Source organism: Capricornis sumatraensis, chromosome X (assembly GCF_032405125.1).
Source record: "Capricornis sumatraensis isolate serow.1 chromosome X, serow.2, whole genome shotgun sequence".
NCBI lineage: Eukaryota > Metazoa > Chordata > Mammalia > Artiodactyla > Bovidae > Capricornis > Capricornis sumatraensis.
The window spans coordinates 72,980,904-72,993,704 of NC_091092.1; the positions used below are offsets into that span (position 1 = coordinate 72,980,904).

The 12,801-nt window shown below is 39.5% G+C and overlaps 1 pseudogene; it reads left to right on the top strand.

Moving 5' to 3' along the window:
* Positions 1–2,119: 2,119 nt before the first annotated feature.
* Positions 2,120–12,426, top strand: LOC138071758 (ubiquitin-conjugating enzyme E2 variant 1 pseudogene; annotated as a pseudogene).
* The last annotated feature ends 375 nt before the right edge of the window (positions 12,427–12,801 follow it).

Below are 12,801 nucleotides of genomic sequence, written 5' to 3' on the forward strand. Positions count from 1 at the left end.
ACCAAGGAATCTGAAAGTGACAAGTTCTATGAAGACTTATAAGACCCTCTAGAACTAACACCAAAAAAGATGTTCTTTTCATTATAGGGGATTGGAATACAAAAGGAGGAAGTCAAGAGATACCTGGAGTAACAGACAAGTTTGGCCTTGGAGTACAAAATGAAGCAAGGCAAAGGCTAACAGAGTTTTGTCAAGAGAACACATTGGTCATAGCAAATACCCTCTTCCAACAACATAAGAGAAGACTCTACACATGGACATCACCAGATAGTCAACACTGAAATCAGATTGATTATATTCTTTGCAGGCAAAGATGGAGAAACTCTATACAGTCAGCAAAAACAAGACCAGGAGGTGAATTTGGCTCAGATTAACTCCTCATTAACAAATTCAGACTTAAATTGAAGAAAGTAGGGAAAACCACTATACTATCCAAGTATGATCTAAATCAAATCCCTTATGATTATACAATGGAAGCAACAAAAAGGTTCAAGGGATTAGAGATGATAGGCAGAGTACCTGAAGAATTATGGATGGAAGTTCTTGACATTGTACAGGACCCAGTGATCAAGACCATCTCCAAGAAAAATAAAGGCAAAATGGTTGTCTGAGAAGGCCTTGCAAATAGCTGAGAAAAGAAGAGAAGGTAAAGACAAAGGAGAAAAGAAAAGATATACCCATCTGAATACAAGTTCCAAAGAATAGCAAGGAGAGATAAGAAAGCCTTCCTCAGTGACCAATGCGAAGAAATAAAGGAAAAAACAGAATGGTTAAGACTAGACATCTCTTCAAGAAAACTAGAGATACCAAGGGAACACTTTATGCAAAGATGGGCATAATAAAGGACAGAAATGGTATGGACCTAACAGAAGCAGAAGATATTAAGAAGAGGTGGCAAGAATACACCAAAAACTACACAAAATAAAGGTCTTAATCACTGGTATAAACATAATAATAGTCACTCACCTAGAGCCAGACATCTTGGAGTGTGAAGTCAAGTGGGCCTTTAGTTCAGTTCAGTTCAGTCACTCAATCGTGTCTGACTCTTTGCGACCCCATGAATCGCAGCACGCCAGGCCTCCCTGTCCATCACCAACTCCCGGAGTTCACTCAGACTCACATCCATCGAGTCCGTGATGCCATCCAGCCATCTCATCCTCTGTCGTCCCCTTCTCCTCCTGCCCCCAATCCCTCCCAGCATCAGAGTCTTTTCCAATGAGTCAACTCTTCACATGAGGTGGCCAAAGTACTGGACTTAGCAAGCGTTATTACAAAGAAAGCTGGTAGAGGTGACAGAATTCCAGCTGAACTACTTAAAATCCTAAAAGATTATGCTGTCAAACTGCTGCACTCAATATGTCACCAAATTTGGAAAACTCATCAGGGGCCACAAGACTGGAAAAAGTCAGTTTTCATTCCAATATCAAAGAAGGACAATGCCAAAGAATGTTCAGACTAACAAACAATTGTGCTCATTTTACAATCTAGTAAGGTCAAGATCAAAATCCTTCAAACTAGGCTACAGCAGTACATGAACTGAGAACTTCTAGATGTACAAGCAGAGTTTACAAAAGGCAGAGGAACAAGAGATCAAATTGCCAATCTTCACTGGATCATAGGTAAACCAAGCGAGTCCCAGAAAAACATCTACTTCTGCTTCATTGACTACCCTAAAGCCTTCGACTCTGTGGAAATGGAAGGAAGTGAAGTTGCTCAGTCGTGTCCAACTCTTTGCGACCCCACAGACTGTAGCCCACAAAGCTCCTCTGGCCACGGGATTCTCCAGGCAAGAGTACTGGAGTGGGTTGCCATTTCCTTCTCCAGAGGATCTTCCTGATCCAGGGATCGAACCCAGGTCTCCTGCATTGTAGGCAGACGCTTTACTGTCTGAGCCTCCAGGGAAGTCCCTTTAACTCTGTGAATCACAACAAACTATGGAACGTTCTTAAAGAGATGGGTATACCAGACCACCTTATCTATCTCCTGAGAAACCTGTGTGTGGGTCATGAAGTAATCATTAGAATATTACATGAAACAACTGACTGGTTAAAATTGGGAAAGAAATATAAATCTGTATATATTGTCAGCCTGTTTATCTAACTTCTATGGAGAATACATCATGGGAAGTGCCGGGCTGGATGAATCGCAAGCCAGAATCAAGGTTTCCAGGAGAAATATCAACAACGTCACATATATAGATGATACCACTCTGACGACAGAAAGTGAAGAGGAACTAAATAGTCTCTTGATGAAGGTGAAAGAGGAGAGTTAAAAAGTTGGCTTAAAAATCAACATTAAAAAAACTAAGATCATGGCATCTGGTCCTATGACTTCATGACAAACAGAAGGGTGAAAAGTGGAAGCAGTGACAGATTTTATTTTCTTGGGCTCCAAAATCACTGCAGATCATTACTGCAGCCATGAAATTAAGAGACATTTGCTCCTTGGAAGGAAAGCTAAGACAAACCTAGACAGAATATTAAAAAGCAAAGACACTTTCCTCACAAAAGTCTGTATAATCAAAGCTATGGTTTTCCAGTAGTCTTGAACAGATGTGAGAGTTGGACCATAAAGAAGACTGAGCACTGCAGAATTGATGCTTTTGAATCATTATGCCAGAGTCTTCACTCTTGAGAGTCCCTTGGAGTACAAGGAAATCAAACCAGTAAATCCTAAAGGAAATCACTCTGTATAATAGGCTCCAGTTTCATCCACCTCTTTAGAACTGGGACTCTGTGGGAGAGGGCGAGGGTGGGATGACTTGGGAGAATGGCACTGAAACGTGTATAATATCATATATGAAATGAATAGCCACTCCACGTTCGATGCATGATACTGGATTCTTGGGGATGGTGCACTGAGACGACCCAGAGGGATGGTACAGGGAGGGAGGAGGGAGGGGGGTTCAGGATGGGGAATATGTGTATACCTGTGGCAGATTCATGTTGATGTATAGCAAAACCAATACAATATTGTAAAGTAATTAACCTCCAATTAAAATAAATAAATTTATATTTAAAAAAAATAAAGGAAATCAACCCTGAATATTCACTGGAAGGACTAATACTGAAGCTAAAGCGTTGGCCACTTGATGCAAAGAGCCAACTCATTGTATAAGATTCTTATGCTGGAAAAGTTTAAAGGCAGAAAGAGAATGGGTGGAACAGGATGAGATGGTCAGAAAGCATCACTAACTCAATGGACATGACTTTGAGGAAACTCTGGGAGATAGTGAAGGACAAAGAAGCCTTGTGTGCTGAAGTCCATGGGTTCACAAAGTGAACACGACTTAGCAACTGAACAACAAAGTGTGCTAAATTTGATCTGGAATTATAAAAACAGTAAATGCATGAATATTCCTGTTGAAAGACACATTTTGATAAAATTATACTATAAAATAATACAAATCAAGTGTCTGTTAGTCACTCAGTCATGTCCAACTCTTTGCAATCCCATGGAATGCAGCCCACCAGGCTCCTCTGTCCATGGGATTCTCCAGGCAAGAATACTGGAGTAGGTAGTCATTTCCTTCTCATTAATTAGCAATTCTCAAAAACTAAATGAAAACTTTTGATTTTTTTTATAGCTTTTCATTTTTGTATACTATCAAAATCTATATCTAAGATGAATTTCGGGCACAAGAATAAAATTTAAAGTTTGGCAAATGTTTGTTTCTCCCTGTATTTTCCATTAATAATAAAATATTTTTCACAAACTTATCCCACTTTATTTCAGAGTATTAGATTAGTGCTTCTCCAATTTTATTTTCAGCTGTCCCATCTGCAAAAATCCCTGCCTCTAACAGGACTAAAAATTAAGTTCCTATTCTAGATACTCAATTCTAAGTACTTTCATTTAATTTTTCTTACTCCACAATGCCTTGGGCACCAGAATATATAGCAGAATTCTGCATTAAGTAAACAATATTGCCCCACAAACCAGAACTGAAAGAGACACGTGTACCCCAATGTTCATTGCAGCACTGTTTACAATAGCTAGGACATGGAAGCAACCTAGATGTCCATTAGCAGATGAATGGGTAAGAAAGTTGTGGTACATATACACAATGGAATGTTACTCAGCTATTTAAAAGAACATTTGAGTCAGTTCTAATGAGGTGGGTGAAACTGGAGCCTATTATACAGAGTGAAATAAGTCAGAAAGGAAAACACCAATGCAGTATACAAATGCATATATATGGAATTTAGAAAGATGATAACCATAATCCTATAGGCAGGGACAGCAAAAGAGACACAGATATAAAGAACAGACTTTTGGACTCTGTGGGAGAAGGCAAGAGTGGGATGATTTGAGAGAATAACATTGAAATATGTATATTACCATATGTGAAGTAAATGACGAGTCCAAGTTCGATGCATGAAACAGGGCAATCAAAGCCAGTGCACTGGGACATCCAGAGGGATGGCACGGGGAGGGAGATGGGAGGGGGGTTCAGGACGGGAGGACACATGTAAACCCATGGCTGATTCATGTCAATGTATGGCAAAAACCACCACAACATTGTAAAGTAATTAGTTTCCAATTAAAATAAATAATTTTTAAAAAATAATGGTGCCCCACAATGACTACAGATGCAATTTACACCTTTCCATTTTAGGAAATACAATCAACCAGTCCCAAGTGAAGGTTATTTAATCTGCTTTGAAGTGGAGGGTTAGAGAAAATATGTACTGTCTTTTCCTTGGGATATTGGTGAAAGGGACAGTGTAACATGAACTCCTAGAACAATGGCAGTTTCAGATAGTCAGGTTTGCTTTGTGTATGTTCTAGACTTCTAGAGTAGAAAGAAAAAAAGGTCACAGTATATAAAGCAGTTGAAAGTATATCATAATATGTACTGTCCTCATTCTAATCTCAGTATTCATTATTGTAACTCAATAGTCAGTCATATACTTTCTGTTAGCTGTGCACAATATATTAAGAGATTTGTTGGCTTCAATAGGTATCAAAGTCAAGTTAAATCAGGAAAATAGTACTAGTATAACCACCAAAATGCTCTTCCAGAATAGTTCCCTAAAAGTCTTATAGCTAAAAACCTTTATAATTACTTAAACAGAGCAATAAGAATTGAGTTTGGAGAACAATTTTTAAAATATTAAATTTGTTTCAATAAATGTTTATTGAGGCTCAATATACACAGAAACATACTAGGCACAATTATAGGGCTTAGATGAAAGAAACAGATACAGATGAAATGACATGGAGTCTCTACCCTCTGGGAACTTGCATCTAAGAAAGGGAAATGTAACACCAAAAACCACACACAAGGTAAAATGTGGGAAGTACCTATGAAAGGTACCATCAGAGCACTCCAAACATATAGAGGAGGGTTGAGAGACACAGGTTCATTTGAGATGGACCATTGAGTATGGATAGGATTTTCCACTAAGGTGGGTATAAGCATTACATGTTGGAAGAAATAGGAATCCAGAGTGACATGTATCTTGAGTACCTGCAGGGGAGGAGTAAGAAAAACTTGGAAACCAGTTGAGGACAGATCAAGAGGGACCTTGAAGGCAAGAATAGTTTCCATTTTATTCTATGAGAAATGGGAAATCACTGGCTGATAATTTTAAAGAAAGGGACTGACATGAATGAGGTTACACTTTGGGGAATTCTATCTTAAGGTCATGTACCAAAGGAATTATACAGCTGAGTGGTAGAAGGCAGGACAGATAACAATGAGACATCAGATGAGGCATTGCAAGGGCCTGGATGATAATAATTTAGGGCAGAACAACACTGCAAACAAGAAATGTTTGAGTGTGCCCTAGTTCATCACCATTCCCAGGCCTCTACTCCTCTATATGTATTGTCATCTCACTATATAGCATCTAGTGAATTCTATTCAAGTTTTCTCTCCCTCTCCTGGAACTGATTTATTCTCAGCCTCAGGGCCTATCATCAGTCCCAGTACTCCTGGGTCTTGTTTTCTGTTTTCAGCACATAATCATAGGGTGTTAGAGCTCAAGATAACACAACCAATCTAACTTGACTCTTGGCTATTTTACTCTAGTTTCTTTCTTTCTTTTTTTTTTTTTTTAAATTCTGTACACTATGATGAAGAAACTCAGAGAGGAAAGTGACCTGCCCAAAGCTGCGTGTAGAGTTTGGGTCTAAAAGGAAGCTGGAGGAAAATAGACTTAAGGAATTAAGATCATCACAGTGTTCCTTCCTCTGGATTACACTGCCATGTCCTCAAGCTGTTACCTCTGAACAAACTTTAGGCAGCAGGGTGTTGGATTGGTAGCGTCCAGTTATATCCAGCCCTGTTTACCAAGTTGTAGTCAGAATTGTGTGTCCTCAGCCTCTTCCAGCAACATTCTCCTTAGTTAAACTTAGTCCCCAGCTATCAGAACAGGTACATGGAAAGATCCTGAGAAAGCAGCACTGTGGAAAGAAGGCCAAAATGTTGGGGTCTTGAGGAAATCAGGTCACTGAGAGGACAGAGTAAAATAGGAGCTCTTGGAATCCCTATCAGACAGGATATAAGGGAGTAAATGAATACCTGGTAAAACATATCTAAGAAAGTATGAAGGAGTTTGAAGATAGGAATGATGGGATAATGATTTCAGATGGGAAAATATGAAGAACACAATTAGGTTTAGAGAGAAATGTATGGGAGTAATGTAACTAAGAGCTGATGGCAATGATTCTCAGAAGAATCTCATTACCAATCAAATTGTATGTTGAGCCTCTTCCAATAAAGAATTTTAAAAAGAAAAGTGCATTTTATTAACATTAATCTATAAAATGCAATTTTTATTTAATTCATATTATAAAATTAACCAAAATTATCAAAAGTTAAATAATACCTGTATTTGAGGGTTTTGTTCAACCAAAATTTACACAATTTTAAAACTGCAAACAAAACACTTTCAGGCTTTCTAGATCATTTTTATGAGACCCAAGAATCCACAGGACATACATTAAACCACAAGCTTAACACGTCTTTTCCTTGGGTTGTTGTTGCTGTTGTTCAGCCACTCAGTCGTGTCCAACTCTATGCAACCCCATGGACTGCAGCATGCCAGGCTTTCCTGTCCTTCACCATCACCCGGAGTTTGCTCAAACTAATGTCCATTGAGTTGGTTATGCCATCCACTATCTCGTCCTCTGTGGTCCCCTTCTCCTCCTACCTTTAATCTTTCCCAGCATCAGGGTCTTTTCCAGTGATCTGGCTCTTCGCATCAGGTGGCCAAAGTATTGGAGCTTCAGTTTCAGCATCAGTCCTTTCAATGAAAATTCAGGGTTGATTTCCTTTAGAACTGACTGGTTTGATATCCTTGCAGTCCAAGGGACTCTAGAGAGTCTTCTGTAGCACCACAGTTCAAAAGCATCAATTCTTTGGTACTCAGCCTTCTTTATGGTCCAACTTTCACATTGGTACATGACTACTGGAAAAACCATAGCTTTGACTATACAGAACTTTGTTGCCAAAGTAACGTCTCTGCCTTTTAATATGCTGTCTAGGTTTGTCATAACTTTTCTTCCAAGGAGCAATAGTAATTCACCATTTAATAAAGAACTCCAAAGAAAGGTCTTTAAGAATTGAATGAGTCATCCCAGTGCACTAGCAGCAAGCAACCAATACAATATCGTAAAGTAATTAGCCTCCAATTAAAATAAATAAATTTAAATTTAAAAATTAAAATTAAAAAATAAAGAGTAAGAAAAGAAAAAAAAAGAATGAATAAATGTTTAACAGAGAAATTGCAAACAGTAGAACCTCTTTAAAAATGTCAAAGCACTGAGGGTAATGTGGGTGGCAGATGATTTGAAAATAAATATCATACTAAATATTATAATTTTATATCTAAAAAATGAAATGGATCCTATTGTTTTATAGTATAGAATACCTAATCTTCCTGGTGGGCTCAGACGGTAAAGCCTCTGCCTGCAATGTGGGAGACCCAGGTTCTATTCCTGAGTCTGGAAGATCCCCTGGAGAAGGAAATGGCAATCCTCTCCAGCACTCTTGCCTGGAAAATCCCATGGACAGAAGAGCCTGATAGGCTACTGTCCATGGGGTCACAAAGAGTCAGACTGAGCGACTTCACTCACAGAGTATAGAATACAAAATAAAGCCTGGCAAAAGTGTCCCGGCTAGTGGGGTATATGAAAATGATAGGACATAATTATTAAAGAGAGCAACATTGTTGTAGCTAAGTCATGTCTGACTCTTTTGCAACCCCATGGACTGTAGACCACCAGGCTCCTCTGTACATGGAATTTCCCAGGCAAGAATGCTGGAATGGGCTGCCATTTTCTTTTCCAGGGGATCTTCCTGACTAAGGGGTCAAACCTGTATCTCCTAAATAGTCAGGCAGATTTTTCACCACTGAGCTGCTAAGGAAGCCCAGTTCAGTTCAGTTCAGTGTCTGACTCTTTGCGACCCCGTGAATTGCAGCACGCCAGGCCTCCCTGTTCATCACCATCTCCCGGAGTTCACTCAGACTTACGTCCATCGAATCCATAATGCCATCCAGCCATTTCATTCTCCGTCGTCCCCTTCTCCTCCTGCCACCAATCCCTCCCAGCATCAGAGTCTTTTCCAATCAGTCAACTCTTCGCATGAGGTGGACAAAGTACTGGAGTTTCAGCTTTAGCATCATTCCTTCCAAAGATATCCCAGGGCTGATCTCCTTCAGAATGGATTGCTTGGATCTCCTTGCAGTCCAAGGGACTCTCAAGATTCTTCTCCAACACCACAGTTCAAAGCATCAATTCTTCGGTGCTCAGCCTTCTTCACAGTCCAACTCTCACATCCATACATGACTATTGGAAAAACCATAGCCTTGACTAGACAGACCTTAGTCGGCAAAGTAATGTCTCTGCTTTTGAATATGCTATCTAGGTTGGTCATAACTTTTCTTCAAAGCAGTAAGCGTCTTTTAATTTCATGGCTGCAGTCACCATCTGCAGTGATTCTGGAGCCCCCCAAAATAAAGTCTGACACTGTTTCCACTGTTTCCCCATCTATTTCCCATGAAGTGATGGGACCAGATGCCATGATCTTCGTTTTCTGAATGTTCAGCTTTAGGCCAACTTTTTCGCTCTTCTCTTTCACTTTCATCAAGAGGATTTGTAGCTCCTCTTCACTTTCTGCCATAAGAGTGGTGTCATCTGCATATCTGAGGTTATTGATATTTCTCCCAGCAATCTTGATTCCAGCTTGTGTTTCTTCCAGTCCAGCGTTTCTCATGATGTGCTCTGCATATAAGTTAAATAAGCAGAGTGACAATATACAGCCTTGACGTACTCCTTTTCCTATTTGGAACCAGTCTATTGTTCCATGTCCAGTTCTAACTGTTGCTTCCTGACCTGCATACAGATTTCTCAAGAGGCAGGTCAGGTGGTCTGGTATTCCCATCTCTTTCAGAATTTTCCAGAGTTTATTGTGATCCACGCAGTCAAAGGCTTTGGCATAGTTAATAAAGCAGAAATAGATGTTTTTCTGGAACTCTCTTGCTTTTTCCATGATCCAGCAGATGTTGGCAATTTGATCTCTGGTTCCTCTGCCTTTTCTGAAACCAACTTGAACACCAGGGAGTTCACGGTTCACATATTGCTAAAACCTGGCTTGGAGAATTTTGAGCATTACTTTACTAGCATGTGAGATGAGTGCAATTGTGTGGTAGTTTGAGCATTCTTTGGCATTGCCTTTCTTTGGAATTGGAATGAAAACTGACCTTTTCCACTTCTGTGGCCACTGCTGAGTTTTCCAAATTTGCTGGCATGTTGAGTGCAGCACTTTCACAGCATCATCTCTCAGTATTTGAAACAGCTCAATTGAAATTCCATCACCTCCACTAGCTTTGTTCGTAGTGATGCTTTCTAAGGCCCACTTGACTTCACATTCCAAGATGTCTGGCTCTAGATGAGTGATCACATCATCATAATTATCTGGGTGGTGAAGGTCTTTTTTGTACAGTTCTTCCGTATATTCTTGCCATCTCGTCTTAATATCTTCTGCTTCTGTTAGATCCATACCATTTCTGTCCTTTATGGAGCCCATCTTTGTATGAAATGTTCCCTTGGTATCTCTAATTTTCTTGAAGAGATCTCTAGTCTTTCCCAATCTTTTGTTTTCCTCTATTTCTTTGCATTGATTGCTGAAGAAGGCTTTCTTATCTCTTCTTGCTATTCTTTGGAACTCTGCATTCAGATGCTTATATCTTTCCTTTTCTCCTTGGCTTTTCACCTCTCTCCTCTTCACGGCTATTTGTAAGGCCTCCCCAGACAGCCATTTTGCTTTTTTGCATTTCTTTTCCATGGGGATGATCTTGATCCCTGTCTCCTGCACAATGTCACGAACTTCATTCCATTGTTCACAGAGAGCAATATTTCCCTTATCAAAAACCCATATCAAAATTCTAGTGGCGACATGAAATTTGTATGTTTTTAATCTAGAGGCATGAGAATTATAAAGGATGAAAACACAATTTTAAAGCATACAGTGTTCTTAATAATAACATTAAATTTGACACGGCTTTGAGAGTTCATGATTGCCAACTTCAGTTCAATTCAGTTCAGTTCAGTTCAGTCGCTCAGTCATGTCTGACTCTTTGCGACCGCATGAATCACAGCACGCCAGGCCTCCCTGTCCATCACCAACTCCCGGAGTTCACTCAGACTCACGTCTATCGAGTCAGTGATGCCTTATCACCATCCAAATTAACATGAAGTGTATGTCCCTGAGGAAAGGGTTTATATGGGAGGAACCATGGACAAAGCAGTATTCAGGGAACAAGGTTATGCACTGGAAGTGAGGGTTCAGATAAAAAGGTAGACTGGTGCTACAAAGAGCCCACTAAGGAAACTTTCTCAGTATATACATTATGCATTGGTTTATGAAACCAACCAAATTTTTAAAATCAATTTTGATGCAACATTTAATTACTGATATGCATTGTAATAGCACCATCTTGTGGAATATAGTTGAAATTCATACATGTCTTTAGGTGGCTACTCAGTTCTCAAAGTGTGGTTCGTGGACCCCTGGTGATACTTAAGACATATTTAGGGAGTCCAGCTAATTTCATAATAATACTAATATGTCATTTGCATTTTTCAATGTGTTGGATTTGCACTGATGCAAATAGTGAGTAAAACTATGGACACTTTAGCATGAATCATGGCAATGGTCCCAAATTATATTCTTCATTGCTATGCATTTAAGGAAAACCAAGTTTTTTCTACTTAAGAGTATCCTTATGAAGTAGCAAGAAAAATGGGGTGACAATGCTGAAAGATTCAATGTACAGCAACTCACTTTGTACACTTTGCTTGTAAGAAATTCCTCCAAGAACCGAGTGAAATGAAGTCGCTCAGTCGTGTCTGACTCTTTGTGACCCCATGGACTGTAGCCTGTCAGATTTCTCCAGAATTTCCCAGGCAATAATCCTGGAGTGGGTTGCCATTTACTTCTTCAGGGGATCTTCCCCACCCAGGAATCGAACCTGGGTCTCCAACACTTCAGGCAGACTTTTTACCATCTGAGCAATCAGGCAGACTTTTTACCATCAGAGCTCTCAGGGAATCCCTCCAGGAATTGAGGAATCTCTGCAAATAGCAGACATTTGTGAGTATTGCAGATAAGAAGCTTGTATTTTAATCTTCCCTCCTCCACCAACTGGCTTCAAGATTCAGGATTTTGAATCTCTGTAAAGGGGATATATCTAGGAGTTGAGAAGTTGTGAGGATTAAAAGCTGGATATAATGGCCTGTTTAAGTTGACTCTGCTAGTGCCCTCCCTTCCTCCGTGTGCCAAAGTCCCTTGTAATTTCTGACTGTTAGAAGAACCTGAAGAAGGCCAGAAAGAAAGAGGAGACTTCACAGTTAGCTGTGGTCTAGAAAATGATGAACATATGACAGAAGATGGAAAGGGATAGTAACTGTTTATGAAAAATGGATGTATAGCCTTAAAACAGAACGTGGACCTAAATATCCAGAATCACTCTCCTTTGTAAGATTTGTAACAAAAATAGTATAAACATAATTAATAGTTCTAATGGAGTGGTAAGTCAAAGAACCATCTTGGTGCTAGCAAATAGCAGAATTCCTTTCACATCAAAGTGGTCTTGCAAGAGCTTTATTGATGTCAAAGAGTTTAATGGGGCTTCCCTGGTGGCTCAGATGATAAAGAATCTGTCTACAATGCAGGAGACCCAGGTTTGATCCCTGAATTGGGAAGATCCCCTGGAGAAGGAAATGGCAACCCAGTTCAGTATTCTTGCCTGCAGAATTCCATGGACAGAAGAGCTTGGTGGTCTACAGTTCATGGGATTGCAAGGAGTTGGACACAATTGAGTGACTAACACTTTCACTTTTAAGACTTTAATGATGTCTAAAGAAAATATAATAATTCCCCAGCCACCTGAAGGATAATGTTACAGCAACTAATCAAGAAGTAAAACCACAGCCTCATCCCTCAGTTATATTTAAACTGTCCTTATTTTCCACAATCATAATTTTTAATGATATGCCTTGTAGACCTCAAAATACTGGAAAGAAAGTTCTCATTCAAAGGCAATTGTGTGTTCTAGTTTCATTCTTTTACACATGGTTGACCGGTTTTCTCTTCACCACTTGTTGAAGAGACTGTCTTTTCTCTATTATATAAATTTACCTCATTTGTTAAAGATAAGCTGTCCATGGGTGTATGGATTTATCTCCAGACTTTATATATTGTTCATTGATCTATATTTCTATTTTTGTGTAAGTACCATACTGTCTTGATGGTTATACTATAGTATAGACCTGAACTGCCTCTTGAGA